This window comes from Ovis aries, chromosome 1 (assembly GCF_016772045.2).
Source record: "Ovis aries strain OAR_USU_Benz2616 breed Rambouillet chromosome 1, ARS-UI_Ramb_v3.0, whole genome shotgun sequence".
Taxonomy (NCBI): domain Eukaryota; kingdom Metazoa; phylum Chordata; class Mammalia; order Artiodactyla; family Bovidae; genus Ovis; species Ovis aries.
The window spans coordinates 182,460,198-182,480,978 of NC_056054.1; the positions used below are offsets into that span (position 1 = coordinate 182,460,198).

The 20,781-nt window shown below is 38.1% G+C and overlaps 1 long non-coding RNA gene across 1 annotated transcript in view; it reads left to right on the plus strand.

Annotated features, from left to right (window-relative positions):
* The window catches only part of LOC114118758 (uncharacterized), a 112,923-nt gene that overhangs the window by 9,702 nt on the left and 82,440 nt on the right, over positions 1-20,781 (plus strand). The window lies entirely within an intron of this gene.

Consider the following 20,781-nt stretch of genomic DNA (forward strand, 5'->3'; position numbering starts at 1 on the left):
ACAGTGTTTAGTTCCTAATAATAAAAGATGTTTATTAAATTATTATTGAGTTGACCTTCCTGATTGAAAGATGGTCTACAACTAAATTCATTTTTAATGTGTAATTTAACCAGTCCTATATAAAGAGGATTAAAAACTATAATAGTTTACTAACTTGAAACAATGTTAACCACTGACAATTTTAGCCAGTTTATTTCACATGTGTGCATATCTGCTATACATATAGTGACATATTCCATTCTTACCCCAAGGTTGCTTATATTTAGGAATTACCTAAGTTATGTGGCTTTAGATTTCCCACTCAAGACTGTATTATTATAGTTTTGCATTTGTTTATCAAATTGGATGCAAAAAAATGCTAATATATCATAAGATTGAGATTATAATTACATAGGAGTTAGAAAACTCTAAGAGTTCCCAAAACAATTAACATTCTTTTTTTAATATCAATGAAAATATATATTTAAAAATTTTATTCTCCTGTAGTTAAAAACCTAACACAAAGGAAATTTGAGGTTGTATTTGAGAAGTATGTAATAAAGTAAAAAACCTAAATATGGAGAAATTTCACTATAGTTAAAAAGTTTGAAAGAGCAAACAAATTATGTAACTGATGAAAAGCCCATTTGAATATAAACTATCTTAAAGTTCCAATAATGTAAGGTGTTAATAACTGAGGAAAGCATTTCTAAGATATATAATTTGGGTCTTGCCAAAGACCCTCTAGCTGTAGAGTTGCTATAGCAATGCTACTAAAGAAAATTAATGTTCGTAATTAGACCAACGCTTTAATACCATAAATCCCACTACAGCTATTTATTTTCAAACTGTTAAGGATCTGGGGCTATTTTCAGGACTCGGTGATTTACATTTGCATTTCCCCTGTTTAAGGCCCACCATTTTGGCAATCTAGAAACCATTCAGTTAACTCCAATTAAGATTTTGATTTGATTGGATCCAGTCTCAACACACACACACACACACACACACACAGACACACACACACACACACACACACACAAATCCTCTAATAAAATGGGTATGGGGGCTCTGTACTTAGAAAAACCGCCATGAATATTGTAGCTTGTTCAGGGAATGATGCATTAGAGCAAATAACAGGACATTAAAAATCCCCAGTGGTTAAAATATAAAATCCATACAAATTATAAATCTCCATCCTTCACTCCGATTTTTATGATATTTTAATAATAGCCATAGTTTTATTCCTTATTATCCAAGTGATATGTTTTCTTTCTTTCTTCCCTCCCTTCCTTCTTTCTTTCCTCATCCTTTTCTTCTCTTTTTCTTTATTTACCTATCTATCTACCTATGTTTCACTGAATCTTATATTTATGAAAGCCTAATGAAATAACAGGAGGAAATCAGAAAAGATAATTTAACTTGAGATTTACAAAGAAAAAGCAAAAGGATTTCTAAAATGTGTTACCTATATTTGTGCCAGACCATAATCATGGAAGAATGTATGATGAATCAACATAAAGCACAATAATAACATAGCTGTGTAATGTTGATATAGAGAAATTAACTATATTGAATACCACAATTTTGCACAACCGAGTGTTAGGAGAAGGAGCCTCACATAGTTTTTGAGAACTTATCCAGATCTGCCAGACAAAACCCAGCAAGAAACTCACAAAAAGCTGAGTAGCAAACATAAATATATAAACCAACACTGTAGTCCTGTATAACAGTCTCCCAATGACCGTTTGGCTTACATAAGGTTATTAAACTACCAGGTCGTTGAATATGTGAAAACTCTGAACTCTGCAATTAGATATCTATCCAAGTAAAAATACACAGAGAAGCTGTTACTTGAAGATGAAATGTTGAGAAGCCAGAATACAGTGCTTACCTGCCCCATACACATGACTTTTTCTGGAATAATAGAATTTTAAAAGCAGGAACCACAACTTACCTAAGGAGAGATGGAGAAAAAAAAAATACGTTACTATGAGAGAAGTTCAAAAACACTTTAAGGATGGCATATGTTGATAGGCAGAGCTGGATCTGTACATATGGAGAAATCACCTAACTCCACTATTATTCCTACTATAATTTGCCATTTTCTAAATCCCTGTAAATGTCCCTTGTTTTCCCATTCCTGGCCTGCTTTCTCCTATCCACACTCAATTCACACCAATATTGGTAGTCATATCCTTCTCAGGCTGGTGAACTCCACTACCACTGAAATGTCCTTCAGAATGTGTAATTTCATCCAAAAATAAAGAATCAGAAATTTAGTCTGGATTCCAGACATTACTTCTTCCTAGTGAAGTGAAGTGAAAGTCACTCAGTTGTGTCCGACTCTTGCAACCCCATGGATGATAGCCCGCCAGGCTCCTCTGTCCCTGGGATTCTCCAGGCAAGAATACTGGAGTGAGTTGCCATTTCCTTCTCCAGGGGATCTTCCCGACCCAGGGATCGAACCCAAGTCTCCTGCATTGCAGGCAGATTCTTTACCGATTGAGCTATGAGGGAGGACCTTCTTCCTAGAGTACCACCTTTATCAAGATAAACCACCTGTGAACTGAAAGTGATTAAATCATTGAATTTAAATCTGCCTCTAGTTTCAGAATTCTAAGGCACCATGGGAAGACAACTGGAGTTGCCTAAATCATTTCTAAGTAAAATATTAGATTTAACATCTCTCAGTTAGGATAAAAGGTAGCTAAACCTTTTCCATGCCAATTGCTTTATTTTAGTCCCTAGTAGTAGCAGGAGTGCTCAGCTGTGTCTGACTCTTTGTGACCCCATGGACTGTAGCCCACCAGGCTCTTCTGCCCATGAATTCTCCAGGCAAGAATACTGGCATGGGGTACCATTTCCTACTCCAGGGGATCTTCCTGACCCAGGGATCCAACCTGCCTCTCTAGCATCTTCAGCATTGGCAGGTAGATTCTTTACCAGTAGCACCATGTGGAAAACCCAATTTTAGTTCCTAAGATTAGATATTCAGTGCATGGTTGAGGCTGATTTGACAGTCAAGGCCCTGAGTGTATAGAAGGCTGCAAACCAGGATTTATACAACTGCAATGCCATCTGTGATGGAGAAGGCAATGGCAACCCACTCCAGTACTCTTGCCTGGAAAATCCCATGGATGGAGGAGCCTGGTGGGCTGTAGTCCATGGGGTTGCTGAGAGTTGGACACAACTCAGTGATTTCACTTTCACTTTTCACTTTCATGAATTGGAGAAGGAAATGGCAACCCACTCCAGTGTTCTTGCCTGGAGAATGCCAGGGGTGGCGGAGCCTGGTGGGCTGCCGTCTATGGGGTTGCAGAGTTGGACACAACTGAGGCGACTTAGCAGCCACAGCAGCAGCAATACCATCTGTGAAAGAGTGGGGATTGGAGGTAAAAGAGGGGATTGTGGGAATGAGCTGAGATAGCTTGGTAAAATGGATCTAGGTGCCCCAAGATGACTTTCAAACTTCTAAGTCCAAAGCCAATACTGCTCAGTGCACTTGCCAAATGGAATATCTATCAGCACAAGAGGAAATATGAATACCCAAAGGAACATGTAAATCTATGTACTATATTGTTGGGAGCAGGGAAAGGGCTGGCTCTCTGAGAAGGAAGGTTCTGCAGCGTTTGCAGAGCACCTAGTGTGACCTTCATTTCCTTGGGAACCAGCTTGGAAAATTCTCTAGGTGAACAGTCTTAATGTTTTTCCTACTGGAAGCTGAAGTGTTCATTTTATGCATTGACTAATTTATGAGTTTGGTGAGAAATTCTTTGTAAAATAAATTCTACAGAAGAGAGAGAACCTGAAAATGAATTCCCTCTGCACAACATGTGTGTATGGTCCCATTAGCAGTCGCACAGTGGGCAATCGATTAGGGAGGGAAAAATGGCTTTTTTTATGGTAATGGATTTTGAGCCTCCTGGTGATAATTTATTTACTAGAAATTTTGCAGAGCTGGCTAGCACGCTGATGAAAACCCTCTGAACATGTTCATTTAAAAAGAGGAAAAAGTGCCTTGGCTTATTTTTGAGAAATATTGTTATTAAATCATTGGAAACATATTGATAAAATATGCCTGAAAGCTACAGTCCTGTAATTTATAATACAAATTACATTCCTATTGACAAATGGCAATTTAATCCTGCAATTAACTTTAACAATCTGAATTTCTCTGCTACATTTTTTTAAAAGAAAAACCTTGAAAGACATTCAGTAACACTATGCTAGGATGGTCAGCAGTGCTGGCTTTCTTTAAAAGCAGTCCCATCTCCCTCTTATTTCCTTTTGTAGAGTCATTCTATCCATCTACAGTATATGTGTGTGTGTTCAGTGGCTCAGCTGTGTCTGAGTCTTTGTGACCCCATGGACAGACAAAAGTGTAAAACTGAGATATTTTCACCCTGATTTTCAACTCTTAGATGATCCTGAGATAAAAGGGACTCCCCTACCTCAAATTTCCTTAATACAGAATGAGAGTATAGCAATTTCCTGGTTCAAAGCATGTGAACTTCAGAATCAGAATGGCCCTGTTTCTGTTTTACTTTCATTATTTATTAGCTCTGTGAGACTGAGAAAATGCATTCTTTTTCACTGAACCTCAGTTCCTTTATTTGTAAAATGGAGAAAAATAACCCCTGTTTTGGAAAAGGTATAGAAAAAATGAACACGCATATACCATATGTGTATGCTTATACTTGATATCCATTAGCCCATGTCCTACATCTCCCATCAAACAATGAGACCTCCAGGGGCTAGCATCCTTGTCCATATTCAACTGGGGGGAACTTCTCTTTTCCACTCTACTCAGATTATGGGAGTGAGATGCTCATTAGCAGGGGTAACTCAGTATTCATTTATTCAGACACATTCACATAATCTTCTACCTGACTTAGGAAGCACATGAACAGTGAGAAACAGGAAGAAAAAAGTTAGGGACAGTTACTCATAAAGGTGCTTCTCTGGTTGGCCTTGCTAATATCTGGCTATGAAAGCATTATAGCAATAGAGCTAAGGAGGGAAAAGGTATAATAAAGACTTCTGACTAGATACAGGGATTTTATGCAAATGAATATAATGAACCAATCAAAAATAAAATTGAAAACAATAAATTATATAAAATACATCAGAAAGATAGAACAAGCATGAAAATATATGAACCTAACCATACAGTCCCAAAATATATAAATCAACAACTGACTGAAATGTGAGAATTACATAAATCAAATATTTAAATTTAACCTAGACTCCCAGAAGTAAAAAGATAAGCAGGCAAAAGAACAAAATGAGAAAAGATATAGAATATATTAAGAACATGATTTGAATAGTTTGATTTAATAGACAAATATAGAACTTCACCTCCTATAACCAAGAGATACATATTCTTTTCAAGTACATAATATAGAACATTCATAAAAATTGACAATGTACTAGTCAAAGAAACCAAAAATAAATTCCAAAGAGTATTACTAAGACTCTGACAAAATACAATTAAACCAGAAATTATTCATAAAAAGATAGAGCTAAGATGTCAGTTTGTCTGGAAATGATTGAAAAAAACCACTGTTATTTGTAAACAGGTCCTTGGCTAAAGATAATTTTTTGAGTTTTCAAAAATAATTGCTTAGAAAATAACTATTCAATCATAAAGAAAGAATAACATTTGCAGCAACATGGGTAGACTCAGTGGCTCAGATGGTAAAGAATCTGCCTTCAGTGTGAGAGACTTGGATTCACTCCCTGGGTCAGGAAGATCCCCTGGAGAAGGGGATGGCAACCACTCCAGTATTCTTGCCTGGAGAATTCCATGGACAGAGGAACTTGGTGGGCTACAGTCCATGGGGTCTCAAAGAGTCGGACACAACTAAGCCACTAACACTAGGATGGTCTTGGAGGGCATTATGCTAAGTGAAACGTCAGTCAGAGAATCACAAATACTGTATGATATCAATTATATGTGGAGTCTAAAAAATACAACAAACTGGTGAATATATCAAAAAAGATGACTCACAAACATAAAGAACAAAGTAGTGGTCACCAGTGTTGGGGAGGGGCAACATAGGGATCGGGGAGTGGGAGGTGCAGACTACTGGGTTTAAGATAGACTCCAGGATGTACTGGGCAACACAGAAAATACAGCAGAGATTTTGTAATACCTGTAAATGCAAAGTAACCTTTAAAAATTGCATTAAAAGGAAAAAAATTAAAATAGAAAAATGATAAAATCTTAACAAATTAGAGTATATTTAAGTGGCATTAAAAACAGTACATTCAAACGTACACATAGAAATAGTACATTCAAAACTGTTAGGCACAAATAACTTGTAACTTAGAAATTTATAGCTTTAAGTGCTTTATTTGAAAACAAGATCTATTTAAAAAATAAACTAAACATTTAAGGTCAATAATTTAGTAAATCCAAATATATGAAAATTAAGAACATATTAGAACAGAAATCATTTAAGTGAAAACAGATATAATTAATAAAAACAAACACCCAGTTTTCTAAGAAAAATAATAAAATATGGAAAGTTTTCACAATAGGTAAGAAAGATAAGTCAGGAAGATTCCCTGGAGGAGGTCATGGCAACCCACTCCAGTACTCTTGCTTGGAGAATCCCATGGACAGAGGAGCCTGGTGGGCTACAGTCCACAGGGTCACAAAGAGTTGGACACGACTGAAGTGACTTGAGCACACACAGATGAGAGAGGGAAACAGACAGAATGTGCCACTGACAAAATGAGAAAGAAAGACAGCAGAGAATGAGAAAAATAATAAAATGTTTATAAAGGACAACTATATGATAAGAAATTTCCAAATCTTAACAAAAAGCATATCAAAAAAGTAGAAAATGTATAAATTAAAGAATAGAAAATTAATAGATAATTATAACCATAAAAATCAAAGATTTTCTTTTAAAAAAAGAAAAGTGATATCCAGGTGACTTTACAGATAAATCTTGCTAAAATTTCAAGTAATAGATAATTCTCAAATTAAAAAAAAATTTTACAAAAGAAAAATAGTAACTTGGTTTATTCAAAGAGTTAAATAAAAACAGTATAAGAAATGGAAATTATAGGTCCATTTAAAATTTGAACATAAGAAAATTCTAAATACTCTTAGCTAATCAAATCCATGAGTATATTAAAAGTCTATATTCTGATTAGGAAGTACTTATCCCTCAAATTAGAGATGTTAACATCAGCAAGGTAGCAGTGCAATTCAATACACTAATGGGTGAAGGAAAATAATTGTACATCTTAATAAATGATGAAAAATTATTTGCAAATATAACCTATCAATTAAAACTCAGAAAATTGGGAGTAGAGAACATCCTCAATTCGAAGAGTATATTCCAAAAACTTAATGCTGAATACAGAAAACTCAGAAAAATAGCAAGATCACAGGATCTTTACAAACTTAATTGCAAAAACTCTCTTAACATAGTAATTAAATAAATTAAAAGATACATTAAGCTCAAGGTATGCATTTTTGTTATAAAGATATTTTTCCTAACTTTATAAACTAAAATCCCAACAAAAAATCTAGTATCCTTTGCAGAGCCTAGAAAACATACATATACACACATGCAAAGGGTAAAAAGTAAATAAATAGGGCGACTCTGTTTACAAAGAAAATTAGAGACGGATATTCTCATACCAGATAATGAAAAGCACCAGAAAGTTAGCATTGTACTTATGAAACAGATTTATACCTCTGCAATAGAAAAGAAAGTTCTTAAGTATGCAAATTTTGAAGTTTTGACAAGAAAAGGAACTCATTTTCAGTAGATGGTACTGAGAAAACTGATTCACAAATATGGATAAAAATCAACCTGGATTTCTTTCCCATATCATGTTGAAAAGTTGACTCAAAAATGTGTTGACATCTTAAAGATAAAAGGTAAACATTGAAAGCTAAATGAAGAAAACAGAGGAGACTATCTCCATGTCTTAAGTATGGAGAAAGACGTCCTAAGTAAAATCCCCAGTGCAAAACAATTAGATTAAAAAAAAATGGTTTCGAGTATGACAAAAATTTACTTGAAATTTTCATTTAACATAGAGTGCTATTTGTACACTTAACAATTAAAAGACTGGGAAGAGATCATTGTTCTATATAAAATGACACATGATTAACATTTTGCTTATCCAAGGAACTCTTTAAAATCAATAAAAAGACAGGGAAACCACAAGAAAAATGAATGGGGGATGAATCCTAAATGGTTAAAAACAATATGAAGACATGTGCAAACTCTTTCACAATGAGAAATAAATGAAAACTAAAAGCTTGAGCCATCAATTAACATCCATGAAACATGCAAAATTTAAATCTGAAGTATTCCACGTGTGGAGTGAGTAAGAAGTGAGAAAAAAAGAATCCCAAGCATTGCTGCTAGGAGTATAAACTAGTACAATGTAATGGACAGCAATTTAGCAGTACTTAGAGCAATGACACCACCCTATGGCAGAAAGTGAAGAGGAGCTAAAAGCCTCTTGATGAAAGTGAAAGAGGAGAGTGAAAAAGTTGGCTTAAAGCTCAACATTCAGAAAACGAAGATCATGGCATCCGGTCCCATCACTTCATGGGAAATAGATGGGGAAACAGTGGAAACAGCGTCAGACTTCATATTTTTGGGGCTCCAAAATCACTGCAGATGTTATGGCCAACCTAGATAGCATATTCAAAAGCAGAGACATTACTTTGCCGACTAAGGTCAGTCTAATCAAGGCTATGGTTTTTCCTGTGGTCATGTATGGATGTGAGAGTTGGACTGTGAAGAAGGCTGAGTGCCGAAGAATTGATGCTTTTGAACTGTGGTGTTGGAGAAGACTCTTGAGAGTCCCTTGGACTGCAAGGAGATCCAACCAGTCCATTCTGAAGGAGATCAACCCTGGGATTTCTTTGGAAGGAATGATGCTGAAGCTGAAACTCCAGTACTTTGGGCACCTCATGCAAAGAGTTGACTCATTGGAAAAGACTCTGATGCTGGTAGGGATTGGAGGCAGGAGGAGAAGGGGACGACCGAGGATGAGATGGCTGGATGGCATCACGGACTCGATGGACGTGTCTGAGTGAACTCCGGGAGTTGGTGATGAACAGGGAAGCCTGACGTGCTGCGATTCATGGGGTCGCAAAGAGTCGGACACGACTGAACTGAACTGAACTGAACTGAACTGAACTGAGAGCAATCAATGTGGCCTTCCCTGGTGGCCCAGAGGTTAAAGCGTCTGCCTGGAATGCGGAAGACTCGGGTTCGATCCCTGGATCAGGAAGAATCCCCTGGAGAAGGAAATGGCAACCCACTCTAGTACTCTTGCCTGGAAAATCCCATGGACGGAGGAGCCTGGTAGGCTACAGTCCATGGGGTCGCAAAGAGTCGGACACGACTGAGCGACTTCACTTTCACTTTCAGAGCAATCAATTAAACATATGGCCTCTGACACAGCAACTCCCGGACATATATCTAACGAAACTTTTTCACGGATCTAGGAGGAAATCTGAACAAGAACGTTTATACCAGTATTATTTATGTTAGTGATGTGAGAACAGATAAGAAAAATGCATTGAAGTCATCCAACTTCAGAGTCACGAAGTTATGGGAAGAAACAAATTAAATGTAAATATAAAGGAATGAGTGGATCCTAAAAACTATACTTAGAAAAAACAAACTTTTTAGCACAACACATTTTAGCACAACAATCCAGCATTATATATTTAAGAATATATATCTAACATACTAGCCTAACTGTCTGGTAGGAAAAAGGGAAATGAGTAAGGCGAAAAAAAGAAATCAGAGAGGCCATGCACAAAGGAAGGGGGACTACAATATGAAATATGTGATTAACTCAATATTCTGCTCCCATGGATAACAGTGTTAAGAAAAACCAAAGTGGAAGCCACAGTTTGAAGATACCCCTGGATCAAACATTCAGTCAAGTAACCAGAACTTAAAACTGCCCAGATTTCCCTGAAGTGCTGTCTTCATGATCTTACAGGTTTCTAGATCATCAGCTACCAACAAGTAAGCTTATTCAGTGAAAAGGAATGAAAGTTTCTAGTAACTGATCATTAAAATACACATAGCAACAACAAATGTACTTTCTCATTCATGCTTTATGAACTGACCTATAGCTACTGAGAGCCAAGCTCCTGAACCACTCTTGGTTGGAAGTCTCCCTGTTCTTGAATAGTTCATTTTTTGCTCAAACTACTCACATCAATTACTGCTCTCTGAATTTTCTTTCGACAGAAGAAAGGAAATAACAGCAGGAAGAGAGAAAAAGAGGAAGGGAGGGTGGAAGAAGGAAAGGAAATGAAGAAATAGTAATCAGTTATATAAAAATAGCTCATCTACGATTAGACAAGTATTTTATATATGATTTGCTGGTTAAATAAAAGGACTGAGCTTGGTCAAGAAGCTCAAGATTTCTAGTGTAACTATGGTCAGATGAGAGGGTCCTTGAGTTTTGGAATCTGGATGACTCATTTCTGGATCCCAGATACTCAGTCTATGATCTAGGTTATTCTTCCATGTGTTTGGGGCCCAGAGCCCTTCTCAAGTTTGGTGAGGAACCAGAGTCATAGCCAGGTCTTGTCACTGCTCCCCTGCAAGCAGATGTTGAGAAAAATTCTGAAAATGTCAAATACAAAGAGCTAAGATCATTTAATGATTTTCAACCCTGTCTCCTGCTCAGTGTTCACACTGCACATGTTGAGAGAGAATCTCCAGTGATGCAGACTGTAAATCTGTCTTTTGGTGAGCTCTGTGGGTGACTGTAACATGGGCAATTGGAACAAGTAGCTGGACTGGCCGTTGAGATACACCCATCCATTTTAGCTTCCATCCACTGCAAACAATCCTCCCAATAGCTGTTCAGCTCCTTATAGAAAAATTAAAACAAAATGGAAGACTAAGATACTCCCAGCCTGAGAGGAGGGTGCAACCTTACATTCTTGTTACATATGCTTTCTTCAAGCCCTTCCATGATTAGGTTGCTACTAACGGAGCTTTACTAAGTGCTGCTTTTCTATATAACTGGGGCTTCCCTGGTGGCTCAGAGGTTGAAGCGTCTGCCTGGAATGTGGGAGACCATGGTTTGATCCCTGGGTCCAGAAGATCCCCTGGAGAAGAAAATGGCAACCCACTCCAGTACTCTTGCTTGGAGAATCCCATGGAGGGAGGAGCCTGGTGGGCTACAGTCCATGGCTTCACAAAGAGTCGGACATGACTGAGCGACTTCACTGTAATGTGTTAATTACAAATATAACAAATAACCCTTAGGGAGAGGAGTAAATAGCCCTTTGGGAGTATCTGAATATGAATAAATGCTAGTAGGTTTGCCCCTTCTTGTCTTTAGCATGCTAGTGACATTTTGTTTAATATGGGTATTGGCTTTTTAAAAGACATCAATAATAGAAATAATAGATTTTGAATATTTAAAATCCACATGAAAAATGAAACTATTTTGACAGATTCACTGAAATTGTATGCAAATGTAATGCATATTTAATGCAAATATACACATGGTTCTCTTAACTATTTCCTATGCTTCACTGTGCCTCTCAGTGAAATACTGATGGCTTATCTGTGCGTCTTTATTCTATTCAGTAATCACTTGTTAATGCAGTTTCTGTAGTACCACACAATGGCTAGAATAAAACAAATGAAAGAAAAGGTCCCTGACATTGAGAATATTACATTTTCATTGGGGAGAGAATGAATGCCTTCCAATCACCCAAACAGAGTCATGTTTGTAAATTACCTGGCTTGCTTAATAGCACCACTCACAGACCTGTGAGGACCAAAAGGAAACTCTGGGAATTATCCCAGACTCCTTTATCACCTCATAGTCATGTCCAATAAGCCACCTAACACTAGTTATCTTTCAAATCCACTCCCTTCATCCTATTCCAAGACTTCTTTCTTGGTTGAGCTCAGTAGGAAATAGTGACATAACTTTAAGAGTATCTCACTGTTTTTCTGCTTTTCCCCTTAGTCCATCCTCTATTCTCTTTCCAGAATGATTTTGTCAAAAGTCATGGCTGACCAACCCATGCTTAAAATTCTTCAGTGACTTTCTAAATAATATCCTAAATCCTTTGCATAACATTTAAACCTTTCATGAATTTTCCCCGACTAATTGGCTCTTTACACTTTTTAACTTTCATTCTGTTGTCAAGTCATAAGCAAAAATTTGCAACCCCTTTGTGCACCAACAATGAAACTTGTATTAATAACCGCACTTCCCTTGTAACAATTTTCCCTTTTATCTTCTCCCTTTCTCTTATGTGTTTGGTGAACTCCTATTTATTCTCCTGGAGTCAGCTCAAGTGATTATTCTTCCCCAATACTGAGTCATTCTCACACCCCCACATTGACATAGGTACTGCTTCTATATATTTCCAAAAATTATATGAATATTTTGTATCATTTTTCTCCAATGGGGACAAAAAGGAAATCATGCATAATTAATAGTGTGTACATTCCTTTATGTATGTCCCTTTCTTTAGTAACAAATTGAAAGTGAAAGAAAGAAAGTGAAGTCGCTCAGTTCTGTCCGACTCTTTGCAACCCCATGGGCTGTAGCCCACCAGGCTCCTCTGTCCACGGGATTTTCCAGGCAAGAGTACTGGAGTGGGTTGCCATTTCCTTCTCCAGGGGATCTTTCCGATGCAGTGATTGAACCTCAGTCTCCTGCATTGTAGGCAGACACTTAACCATCTGAGCCACCAGGAAGGTCTCCCAGGTAAAAGTAGCAAGCCCTATTCAACTTCTACACCATCCAGAATAATACGGGGAACTACTTTAAGCCACACATGTACCCAAATACCTCTGAGTAGCAAACTTTTGATAATGTCCCTATTATTCTATAACTCAGCTGTTAGGATTATAGAGCAGGAGAGAATATAGTTTGCAGTTCATTTCTAAGCTCCAATTAATGGACCACAAGCTACACAAATACCACTACCACCAACCGTATCACCATTGCTATCACCACAACCACTAATATCATCCTTGGGGAACTTCACAACGGGAACCAGGGTTACTGATGGAATCGTTTTCTGTCCTTTGTGTGAACTGGGGGCTGAGGCAGGGGTATGATGGGAGTATCTACTTCCTGTGCTTCCCCATTAGACTACAGTTTTTCAGAGCATACGCCTAGCTCTGTTTCTTTTCTCTGCTTTCCCAGAATCTAGCAGAGAGTCTGGAACATTCTAGGTAGTCAGTGATAAATGGATGGACAGGCATTCAGTGATAAATGGATGGATAAATGAACTAATGAACAAATAAATAAGAGTGAGTAAAGCATAAAGCAAGTAGAGAATAGTTCCAAAACTCCAGATATAAGGGATTTTTTTTCCCTGTGTTAATGGGGTCATATTGTTGAGAGAGTTGCTGATTAGGGAAGGATCACTGTGGCATACAGAAATTAACAAAAGATTTAAGTGAGATTTGAGCTGGATCTTACCAAAAGAAAAAAAATAAACAGGTGGAGAAAATTTTTAAAAGCATGTTAATCTCAATATATAGAAGGGTATAATATTGTGAAAGGCAAAGGCAAAACTGCCACAGACAACTGTACAGGATCAAGAGAAACTATGAGTAAGTATCCACTGCTGGATTGAGGAATTTACACTGAGCAAGAACAGGTAACCATGTAAGATGATGTCAGTGTTTGAAGACTTGATATATAAGTTCCATGATTTCTCAGATGAAGGGAGAAAGAACTATATTGAGTCTCTTATACAAGCAGAGAGTAACACCCTCAGTTCATCCATAATATACTACTAGATACGTCAAATGTTCTAAAGCACTTTTTGAATTCTGTACACTAGGATCACTTTACTGTAATTGAAATGGGGACATTTTGAGTTCATTATCAGTTCAGTCACTCAGTCATCCAACTCTTTGTGACCCCATGGACTGCAGCAAGCCAGGCTTCCCTGTCCATCACCAGCTCCCAGAGCCTACTCAAACTAATGTCCATCCCACTGGTGATGCCATCCAACCATCTCATCCTCTGTCATCCCCTTCTCCTCCTGCCTTCAATCTTTCCCAGCATCAGGGTCTTTTTCAATAAGTCGGTTCTTCATATCAGCTGGCCAAAGTATTGGAATTTCAGCCTCGGCATCAGTCCTTCCAATGAATATTCAGAACTGATTTCCTTTAGGATGGATCTTCTTACAGTCCAAGGGACTCTCAAGAGTCTTCTCTAGTACCACAGTTCAAAAGCATCAATTCTTTGGCACTCAGCTTTCTTTATAGTCCAGCTCTCACATCCATACATGAATACTGGAAAAACCATAGCCTTGACAAGATGGATCTTTCTTGGCAAAGTAATGTCTCTGCTTTTTAATATGCTGTCTAGGTTGGTCAAAACTTTTCTTCCAAGGAGCAAGTGTCTTTTAATTTCATGGCTGCAATCATCATCTGCAGCGATTTTGGAGCCCCCCAAAATAAAGTCTCTCATTGTTTCCATTGTTTCCCCATCTATTTCCCATGAAGTGATAGGACCGGATGCCATGATCTTAGTTTTCTGAATGTTGAGCTTTAAGCCAACTTTTTCACTCTCTTCTTTCACTTTCATCAAGAGGTTCTTTAGTTCTTCACTTTCTGCCATAAGGGTGGTGTCATCTGCATATCTGAGTTTATTGATATTTCTCCTGGCAATCATTGATTGCAGCTTGTGCTTCTTCCAGACTGGCATTTCACATGGTGTGCTCTGCATATAAATTAAATATACAGGCTTAATGTACTTCTTTTCTGATTTGGAACCAGTCTGTTGTTCCATGTCCAGTTCTAATTGTTGCTTCCTGACCTGCATATAGGTTTCTCAAGAGGCAGGTCAGGTGGTCTGGTATTCCCATCTCTTGAAGAATTTTCTACAATTTGTTGTGATTCACACAGTCAAAGGCTTTGGTGTAGCCAATAAAGCAAAAGTAGATGTTTTTCTGGAACTCTTTTGCTTTTTTGACGATCCAGCGGATGTTGGCAATTTGATCTCTGGTTCCTCTGCCTTTTCTAAATCCAGCTTGAACATCTGGAAGATTATGGTTCACATACTGTTGAAGACTGGCTTGGAGAATTTTGAGCATTATTTTGCTAGTGTGTGAGATGAGTGTAATTACGCCGTAGTTTGAACATTCCTTGGCACTGTCTTTCTTTGGGATTGGAATGAAAACTGACAGACAACAAAAGCAACTCTGTACAATAGGGAAGAACAAAAATTGAAGGTTCTCTAACAAACTGAATTTATGAGAAAATATAGAAAAGTGATATATATTTTCCCAAAGGGAAATGGTAGGGGACAAACAGTTCAAAGCTGAACATCATGGAATCTTAAATGGCCATAAATGATTATCTTGATTTACATTTTATTTGAAAGAAAAATAACCTGAATTACCTCGTAATCCTGTATCTTAGACCTAGTTCAGAAATAACTCATGAAAACTTAATTGTTAATTTAATTACATTTACATCTCATAGAAAAAGTCTGTTTTTTTTTTTTTTAAAGCGATGATCTGCTGATGTACCAATACCAAGCAGGATGTGGACAGAAACACAATTGAGAACAAGGATTATGCCTTATTTTTCTTGGAATCATTAGTTCTTGGCATTTATCCAGCATAGAATGAACATTTGCTGAATCCATAAATCAGTAGTAAGAAGACAACCGGGATCTGAACAGACCATTGGGGAAATTTAGTTTAATACTGACTGACCGATTAGCCATAAACTCAGTATAAGAAAATCTGGAATAAACCTATCTATAAAATGTAAAGAGTCTCTTTATATGCAGTTATATATACTTATAGAATAAGCTGAAGAGTCCAGAAGGAACATATATAAGGAAAATAAAATTCCTTCTTTAAACAGTGATAATTTTCAAGATCATTGTAACTCAAATAAGTTACATTTGGGGTTTCCCTACTTTATATATCACAGAAAGACCTGCTAACTGCTTATGACAAACATTCACTGTACATCCATTTCCATCTTACAGTTTAGACCAAGTCTTTGTAGAAAATGAAAGCAACGTAAAATATGCAGAGAACATTCATATCCCTTCAGGCTCAGGATGAGTTGAGCATCCCTGAAAATATTATGCAAATACAAAAACGTTTTCTGTGGCAGAGGCTACTTAGCTGGGACTTTCAACACCTTTAGATCTTGGAGCAAGTCAAAGGGATGAATAACGGAATCAGATTCATTTTCAATAGGTGCCGAGTGAGGGTTCAGCTAATTCTATCAAAGATACTCTCTTCTGTCCCTCCCCACTGGCTGCTCATATTTTCAATTTTAGTAACAGAGCAGTATTATACAGAATGTTTGTGTTATTCTTGATTTTACACTAGGCTCCACTGAAGAGCACAGCAGGCTGTGCCTGTGTGCCAAGTCAGTTCAGTTGTGTCCAAATCTTTGCAACCCAATGGACTATAGCCCAACAGGCTCCTCTGGCCCCGGGATTCCCTAGGCAAGAATACTGGAGCGGGTTGACATTCCCTTGCGCAGCGGATCTTCCTGACCCAGAAATCGAACCTGTGTCTCTCACGTAGGCATTGGCAAGTGGGGATTCTTTACCACTAGCACTACCTGGGAAGCCCAGTCGTGGCCTGGGATATAGCCTATTCATTTATCTCAGTTTCCACCATCATTTCTGGTCACTAAAACCCAATTAATCATTTTATGATATGTACTGACTGGTAAACTAGATGCCATTTATTTTTTTAAAAGTAGGCAGGGACACAGGCTCCTTTCCAGTCTAGGCAAATAATGAAAAGACAACCTCCTCAGAGGAAATGGTTTTTGCATTTATTTCACCAGATTGTCTTAACTGTCATTCAGGCTCACTAAGGTGTATAGATACTTCATTGTGCCAGAGAATCATGATCTTGCAGGGCATATTTAAATTAAATTATATTAAAATGCTTCCCATCTTAATATGCTGCAGCCTCTATGGCACAGGAAAATAAGCACCAGTATTCTTCTCTCCCATTAGAGAGAAGGGACTAGAGATTTATATTCCCTATATTTCTTATTAATCAAAGAGTAGGGGGAAACATCACTATCCTGAGGCCTCCAAACTTAGAGAGCTTAATGCGCCCTCCGTTGTATCTACTGTGTCCCCACTTCTGCCAGACATTTTGGACACATATAAGAACTAATTAAAAGATGTATGAACTTCAGCATCACTGTGAAAATTTAAAACCCTAAACTGAAGAGTTACAGATCGGTTTTTATCATGCCAGAAAGAAGTTTTATCATAGCAGTGGCATATGGCTTTATTTGTCCCTTAGGTGCAACTGTTCTCAAATCAGAGCTAATATCAGTTCTCAAATTATCCCTATCAGGAGTAGCTTTGTTTATAAGATCCAGGAGAATATCATCTCACTGTGAAAAATTTCACCTGACCTCATAGGTAGGTAATAGCTTTCCTTATACACTTCCTCGTATAAAGTACATGAATGCTCTTTTAAAAAGAAAAAAAATAATAAGCAAGTATTTTTCTTTACACTCTGTATAAAATTCCTTCCAGGGAGACAAATTTATCACAGATTACAATTATTTCATTATGTTATTTTAGGTTTGGGGGTTTTGTTTCTGTTGTTTTAGAAAATGACTTACTCTAAATTGCATCTAGTAAAGACTACTTAATACAATTAATCATTTGTCGCCAAGAATTATTTACTTAAAACCAGAATTTGCTGAAAAGCATCACATCATTTTTTACTTGTGCCACTAGAGGTAATTGTGTAATTAGTAACCGGTTTACAGAAGCATGTTTTCCACATACTGCTGATAACCCAGGTTTAAATTGCCCTTTCCATCCAGGATCCAAAGGCACTTTATAAATCATTGTATTTAAGTCTCTACTCACACCTGCTCACGCCCACACATCAACTGCAAATGGGGTGTATTTAAAGAGGCCATTTAATACTAGGATAACTACTGCAAAGAATTCTCCACTGGAGTGAAATGCAGCAAAGTTTTAACAGATGCTCAGCAACAATAGATACCAGTAGAGGGAAAGAAATAAAAAAACCGTCATCTCCAATTAAAACTACAGGAAAGGTTTAGCAGGGAAGAATGTAATTACTCATTTGGACTTTGGCCAGGATACCAGAGCTAATACCCTTCGCTTTGGGGAAACTTTCTCTAAAGCTTTTAAAAACTCATCCATATAACAACTGCACATTAATATCTCAGTTAAAAACAGAATTTTCAGAGAATAAAAGACAAATAGAAATGGTCCTCCCCACCACATCAGCTTCATTATGGTATAATCCATAACCCAGTTGAATACACACATGTTTTCAGAGGTTACGAATGGGAAGGGTCAGAAAGCCGAGACTATGGGCACTGAATTAAAGGATAGAACAAGAATAGGTGCTCAGAATCAGTGCGTTGACATAGAGAATAGAGGCTGCAGGAAAAAACTTTGAAATCCAGTTTAAATAGTCAAATATCCTTTTGTTTTCTAGTCTTATATGTCCTCCTCACTTTGAGCCTTATTCTATTATTATAAACATGTGGTTGTTTAGTCACTAAGTCGTGTCCAACTTTTGTGACCCCATGGACTGTAGCCCACCAGGCTCCTCTGTTCATGGCAATTTCCAGGCAAGAATACTAGTGTGGGTTGCCATTTCCTTCTCCATGGATCTTCCTGACCCAGGGATGGAACCCCTGTCTCCTACACTGCAAACTTATTCTTTACCACTGAGTCACCAGGGAAGTACTATTATAAAGATGACCTACTGACAAATGAGCTATAAAAATAATAATGGCATACGTGGAAAGGGATTTAGGGATTATTCCTGGTTTGCTGAAGGCCCAGAGAATGTTCCGTGATACACTCAGACATTTGCATTTGGAAAATAACATGATTATGACTGAGGTCCTTGCACACTTCAGATAATTCTAACCTTTATCAAATGTCCGCAATTGGTTGGCCCTGCAGGGCAGAAGCCAGGGAGATTTGTGTGCATGTGTTTATACGGTTTAATGGTAATCACCTTTCCACCTTATTATTTGTAGAATCAAAAACCCCTCTCCATACCTTCAACTAGCAGATGGTGGAGAGAACATGAAGCACAAAGTGACATGAGGAATAAATTGGAAAGGAACATTCATAATAACTATGATTAGAAGAATTGAGCACGGTCCATAGGAAAATACATGCCTGCCAAATCCAATTCCACTTTCACTTCCACCTCCCTAACGATAACACCCAGGGTCCTTAAACACTGACTTGGAATTAAAATGGATTGTTTGCAGCTGCTCACATGCAGGCTTATTCTGTTGGCCCCGCCCCGTGTTTACATGTGGCTTGCCTTGCCTGCCTCAGTTCTTGCCAGGGAAGGCCATTTGAGAAACAACAGGACTGCAAGCTGAACAGAATGCATTTTATGAGTCAGCTTGATCCTCATCCATGGGCTGAGAGTTCGTAGCGTTAAGCCATTAGCCCTGTTGCCTGCTTTTAAAAGGAACTTGCTCTCTTTGGTTTCCCCCCTAACAGAGGGAGCTGCAGGATTCAGGCCTTTTTGCTTCTTCAATTTACTTTCTGTCAAGTTCCCCTTTCCCTCTGCCCATCTTGTATAAATTTTGTGATGGTCAAGTAACATTTTAAAGCTGAATGGGGATAAAGAACAACATTATATCTGATTGCAGTAGCTAGCAGTAATTTTCAAAACCCTGTTTTTAAGCAAGTGGCAATGAAATTGTTTTTGCATTTGGCCAAGTGAAGCCAGTGGGCGAGTCAATGAGGTTAGGTTGGAATAAGACATGAATGTGGGCACTGAGGTGCCTCAGGTGATGCCGATCTAAACTGTGGGGAAGGGACTTCCACGGTGGTCCAGTGGCTAAGACTCTGCGCTCCCAAATGTAGGGGGCCTGGGCTGGATCTCTGGTCAGCGAACTAGGTCCCACATGCAGCAGTTAGAGATTCTGAGTGCCACAACTAAAACCCAATACAGCCAAACAAACAAATATTAAACATAAATAAACGGGAGAGGTCAGGGTCTAAATCGGGAAGGAGGCTCTGTTTCTTCTAAGAATGGGAGTCCCCTCAACCTAGTGGGTACTTCACATAGCATAGTTCCGCCGGCTGCTGACAGCATAATTGATACATCTCTAGTTGAAAGTTAAAAATCATTTTGAAAGAAAAGTCATTAATTAAGTAAAACTTAAGCCCTGCCTTACAGGTGTTCAGTGTGGGATGAGATGTGGACAAAGAGTACTGATATAGTTGCTGTTGGCCTGCATTTGTCCCTTAAGAAAGAAAGAGTCACTGACAGAGACACCAGTGGTGTAATGGATGGGGGATCTTACAGGTCTGAAGCAAGGTCCCACAGCAACTCCTCACTGTGTGCAGAAGATGGTGGGCAGAACATGGTGGCTAGCTTCCCTCTCAGGCAGTGGGAAATTGCCAGTTATGGGGTAATTGATATCTGATTGGCTCATTGGTTACTAGGGAAACCAGGAGAGGGGCAAGCCCCTGACCACCAGTTTGCTGAGAGCAATCACCAGCTGCGACCTGGGACAAGCATGCTGGAAAGTCACTGTGCATAAGATAGAGAGGTGAAGCAAGCATGGGTTGGGCAGGAGACGTACAGAGAGCAAGAGAACAGCCATCTTGAGGGCCTGACCATACTGTTGCAAATACAGGGAACATTATACATTTTCTGCTTATAAAATTATATTCTAGGATTTGCTCAACATTTCCCTAACCTTGCTCAATAAAATAAGAGAAAAACTTGCCAAGTTTTTCTTATAATTCTAAATTGTGCCACTAACA